This window comes from Lutra lutra, chromosome 12 (assembly GCF_902655055.1).
Source record: "Lutra lutra chromosome 12, mLutLut1.2, whole genome shotgun sequence".
NCBI classification, from domain to species: domain Eukaryota; kingdom Metazoa; phylum Chordata; class Mammalia; order Carnivora; family Mustelidae; genus Lutra; species Lutra lutra.
The window spans coordinates 35,387,032-35,393,031 of NC_062289.1; positions in this window are offsets into that span (position 1 = coordinate 35,387,032).

Here is a 6,000-nt window from a genome sequence, read left to right on the forward strand (position 1 = left end):
TTGCCTTAGAAAATAAACACCTAGGTTTTAAAAGAGACATGTCTCTCTTCATACATGTTATTTCTCGTGGTGGAAGCCTGGCAGATCCCTAAATCCACTTTACCCTAAGGACGTGTGCCCCCATGTCTCTGATACAATTAGCCAATACAGCACCCAGCAAGGCCATGCCATTTATTGGTTCTCACTGGTGGTGTTTTTCTGTAAAGTGGCATGGATATTTGTAGATTTTATCCTCCTTTGAGGTTAAGCAGTTGCATCCCACTGACTGGCCATAACACCTTACTTCACCTTCTTGGCAGAAACTGTATTTTCTTGGAAGACTATCAACTGATATCTTGTAGCTGACCACCCATAGAGCTACAAGTCAGGGCCTAGAAGACCTGGCTATGGTTTAGTATCCACTGATAGGGCAAAAATGCACAGTCCCTTTCATGACAAATGAAGCATGAAGGTTGATGATGAATGAACAATGGATCAACATCTTGGTTGAGTACCTGTCCTATGCCTCATGTGGAGGGTCAGGTTTAGAGAAAAAGAGTCCTTCCTTCAAGAGCTATACAATCTAGTTGAGAAGCTAAACATAAACATAAAAAATAGCACAGAATCTAGATTTTCATCTGCATGAGGATTTGGATGGCACACAAAACAAAGGCTGAAGGGTTCAGGAGGAGTAAGCTGAGGGTGTCAGTGGTAGGGGAAGTTTCACGGAAGGAGCTCAACTTGCACTCTGCCTTAAGAGGACAAGTGAAAGTTACAAGGGGAAGTGAGGATGCTAACCCCTACCAAGCAGATGGGTTGTGTGGGAAATCGTAAGATAATGAAAGGTCTTGACATCTTGTCAAAGAAGTTTAGACTCAGTGTGGCTGGGAGTAAAGACTCACTAGAGATTTTGAGCTCGAGAATAGCCTGACTATATAAAACAGCTGAAAGTACAAAACGGTGATCAGTCTGGGACTTTTCCTCATGGGTACAGAGAACTGAGGTATTAATTCAGGTATGACAGACTGAATATCTTCCACGGCCTCTGAAGTGTACCCAAGATCTCTGATGCACACTCTTCCACAACCCTGTGTCCAGTACAGGTATATGTCTAGGCCCCAGCCATAGCAAGAGTTCACTCAGGAGCAAGTCACTAACGAGAACGGAAGTTCTGGATTTTTAAAATAATTAATGGGGTTTATGCTTTATCCCCAAATTAGGCATCCCTTGAACTGGTGAGAATTTACAAAAATACCCCTGTTCAGAATTTGCGATAGTCACTCCAGAGGAAACTAAAGTGTGTGCCTTTGTAAAAGGCAGAGTGATTAAAAACAGACTTCAGAACCAGAGCATCTAGATTTGCATCCCAGCTCTACCACTTATTAGCTGTGTGGCCTTGAATAAATTTCTTAAGCTCTCTGGGCCTCTCAATTCTAAAACAGGAATAATTATAGTACCTATCTTATGGATATGTTTAAGAAATGAATTGGTTAATTTTTGTAAAGTACTTAAAACCTGAGAACTAAGGACAAAGTGCTATATAAATATTTGCTACTAATAAATAATAAAAAAAAGTAATGTGGAAAATGCAGAATTTTTCCTAAGGAAAGTAAGGTTTTGAGGTACCATAGGGATAATTTAACCCACTGAAGAGAGATAAACATCTTAAAAATTTTAGATCATTGATTATAGCAGTGTATCTCCACATGGGTAGATAGAGGGATATTTTGTCCATCGGGGACATTGGCAATATCTGAAGACACTTTTGGTTGTTGTAACTGTGGTGCGAAAGCATGGGGTCTGAGGGAGCTACTGTCATCTAGTGGGCACAGACGAGGGATGCTTCTAAACATTCTATATACATAGTAAAGACTCCCACATCACAAAGAATTATGCTGCCCAAAGTCATCTTAGTATTGAAGCTCAGGAACCTGGACTTTATAACATATGCACATGTTACTGTTCATGACAAACACATCATGACAAACATGTCAGCAGAGTGGGAGCAAAAGGAGAGTCCCAAATGCATCCCCTCATGCACTTCTTGTGTCCCTCACATCCCTCTGCTCACCCATTTTAAAATGATGGTCACTGATGACAGTTTCCTATTGCAGGCTGTGAGTAATGATAAACAAGGAGTAGAAGTTTGGGAAGTTTTTTTTTTTTTTTAAATTTAGTCCATCACTATGTGCTAACATTGTCAATATGTCCGTCTTTATGCCAAAGAGAATGTGTTGTACAAAAGAGGATGAAATCCGCTCCCTCGGAAACATTTTCTCTGGCTGAGAAACCAAGAGCAACACTTAGCAAATTATTAGAGTGCCTCGTACAACTGTGTGTGACTGAGATTGAGAAAACAGCTTGACACCACACGCACTGTGACTAGTCCTGGAAAGGAAAAATTAGCTTCATTTCAAATTTCGTGAAGGCTCCGTGCAGTCCAAGCGGAGCTGGAGATATCACTGGGTTTTGATGGATGCCAGATAGGGCATTCTTTTGGATGCCACTGGATTAGTGAAAGCCTGGTGGTGAGAATATTCATGTGTGCACAGCACAATAAAGAATTGTCTCTGGAGGGTTATTTCAGGAGCTGAGGGTAAGGAGAAGCTTGGTGAGAATAGGAAATAAATTTGGATAAAGATGGAGCCTGTTAAAGCATTTAGACCCATCCTTGAAGGTTACAGGGGAAATATATGTCCAGATTCTTCATGCATGAAACAACAAGAAGAAAGATGTATTTTTAAAACACTGGGCTATATCGCTTGAAGGCAGACTTCAGCAAGGAAAATACAGGGATGGATCATGTGTCCTGCCCTTACTGTGAGGTGAGGAGAAGGGCCTTCTGCTCTGGAGACCAATGCATAAAGTACAAGCAGCTAAATCCGTGTGCTTCCTGGGAAAGGTGTTGTTTAACCTAGCAACAGTTTGAAGTTTATAGACATTTGCATGCCGAGATGTGCTACTGCACAGCACCATTTACAAACACTGCCATGAGCCCAGCCTTTAGCTTGGGGTGGGTATCATGTTTACTTAGCTATCTGGTTTTTTTCCTTTTCTTTCTTTCTTTCCTTTTTTTTTTTGTTACTAAATTATACATGTAAATCAATATGTATCTTGAATTTACATATCAAATGCAAATGGTGCGACTGTCACTTTTTCTCCTGTTCCATATTTGTTCTCTGCAGAATGAATACCATATGCACCTTCAATGAATCACTCTGGGCCTTTGCCCTTCTTGCTTCTCAGAAAATCATTATGGATGAAATAGGGAGAAGAGTTCTCCAGAGCATTCCAAAGAGCCAAGGACCACACATGGCCAAACAGAAATCCAAAATCAGATAGTCCATCTGGGAAGCATGTCCAATATCAGACAATAGGGGGTGATGGTAGCTGCTACAAACTGAGGAATGGATGCCCTACTTAAATATATTAAGTGTAAAGAGAAAATTACATCTGCTTGGAGGGGGAAACAGACCTAGACCAAAGGGCCAGAGAGCTATGCTTTGGATGTCATCATCCTGTGCCATACATATGTGCCCACAGTAGAGATGTAGGACTCAGGCTGTCATCACTAAGAGGGATCTATTCCTCATACCCAGTGCCCTTGTCAAGGGTAAGTCCTCCCAGTACCTCATCAAGGGTAAGTCAAGGTCACCACCATTCATATGTAGTCCCAGGCTCCTAATACAATGACTCTCTTCTCCTTGGCTGACTTAGCAGTCTTTCAAGGGTCTGTGGCCCCAGCCGGTCTCTGTGGGCAGCGTCCAGGGCCCTTCTTTCTATCTGCCAGCCTATCCACATTGACTTACAGATCCATGGCTCATTTGGCCTTCTGATTGCTCAATTCAGTGGTTACAACCCAAGCTCCGTCCCAAAATCCTCCCTAAAGAATCCTATCCACCTTTAATAAAAAGAATCAAATAAACCTCCAGCCATGATTGCTAGGAATATTTTGGAGCAGAAAAGCAAATTAAGCTCCCCCTTTGCCCTCTTCTAATTCCACCTCTAAAATTCTACTCAGCTATTTCTGACATTGTCTTTTCTCATGTAAAATAATTTCTACTATTAACTGAATAAAATGGAACAAGATTAATTCTGAGATTTTTAAAAAACTAAAATGAGTTTGATCCTTTTCACCAAATCTCATTGCATTTTTTTTTTTTTGCCAGTTCAGTACAGTTTCCCATTAAGAGCTATCAAGTTCAATCAAGGTACTTAATTCTTATGGTTCAACTTTTCTGAAATTCAGTGTTCTCTCCTTCTCAATGAACTTTGCTAACTACATGCATAGAGTTGTCATTCAACGTTAGTTACATCGAACTGATGTATTTCAAGTCTTTCATATCCAAGACAGGAGCAATAAGACCTTAATCATTTCCAAATGGAAACAAAGTTCTCCGATCTTTGACAGCCGTGCTGTGCCAGCATCGTTGATTCCCCTGTCGTCCCATCCAAATGGTGAAAATAACTCTACTACCTTTACTTCTGACCCTTCCCCAACCCTCACCCATCCCAAGAAGGGATGTCTTGGGGATCCAATTACATTCAAGGTGCAGTGGCTAGTTTCAAAGACTGAAACATATCATAATTCTCACCACCAGCTCAAGGATAAGAGTTAATGCTCAGACCGCCCTAAAATAACTTAAGCTATGTTTATTTAATTTACTTCCTCCATACCCACATGTACATACATCATTTTTTTCTCTTTCTTTCTTTCTTTTTCTTTTTTTTTTTTTTTTTTTTTTTTTTTTTTTTGGTGCTAGGAGAGAAAGCAAACCCATGTACACTGTAATGGAACCACTAATGAGCTGATGTTATCTGCCAGCCTCTTTAAAATGCTGTTCCCTTCCTGTTTTGCATTTGTTGGGTTATAATTTTAAATTACACATGCATCCCCAACTCTCCTCCTCACCCCACCTCTCTAGAGCTTTCCTCTGCCTCTTTCTCTGGGCCATCCAAGAATCATTTCTTGGGGGATTGATAGGGATTCACATTTCTACATGCATGTGTGTGTGCACGTGTACATAATTTAGTGCCCTGTGATTTTAGATTTTAGATTGAAAAAGAATGTGTGTGCACACAAATTCTCCTTGCATATATGTAAACACATTTATCCTGTTTCACCTTTCTTCAAAGTAACTTTTTGAGCTTCTTTAGCATTTTTTGTTTCCTGTGAACTTCATGTTCCCTAAAAAGATAGCTTTTTTTGTTTGCTTGCTCGTTTGTGTATTTAAACAAAATCCTCATTGTCCAGTGAGGATGGACTAGATCCTCCTGGATGAAGCTTCCTAATTTGGAAAGAAGAAGAATTGATATTTTGTTTAGGGGAAAGAGTAGTTTCTTATGGATACGTTTATCATACCTCCAACTTCCCCAACAGAAGCTTGATTTTCACCTGCTAATCTATATAATTATGAGTAGCACCTTTTTTACTTTCAGCATTTGCCTGGCGAGGGTCATAAATTATATGGTCATTGTTATGCCTAGCACTTATGTGCAGCGTAATGACATCTGCTGATGAAATGTGTTTGCTAAAAAAATGGTGTGCACAGGGGCACCTGGGTGGCTCGTCGAATGAGTGTCCAACTCTTGATTTCAGTTCAGGTCACGATCTCAAGATTGAGAGACGGAGCCCTGAGTTGGGCTCTGCTCAGCTCAGAGTCTGCTTGAGATCAGTCCCTCTGCCCTCTCTCCCCACTCACACTCTCTCTCTCAAATAAAATAAATAAATAAATAAATAAATAAATAAAATCTTTGCTTAAAAAAAAATGGAGTGCACAAAGATGAAGAAACATTTCAGAAAGGCAAATATTAGTCCAAACTGTGTAGTAAACCAATAATCTATGCTGAACACCCCAAATCTATCCTTGGCCTGTGCCCATTATCCCCTGTGCACCCAGGATCTTCATGTTAGTCCCTGACTTGTCTACTCCCCCTCTAATTTTGCTATTTGTCACACAATCTACTATAATATAGTGGGAAATTCTCAGGTCTAACACCAAACTCAACTAGCATAAGAGA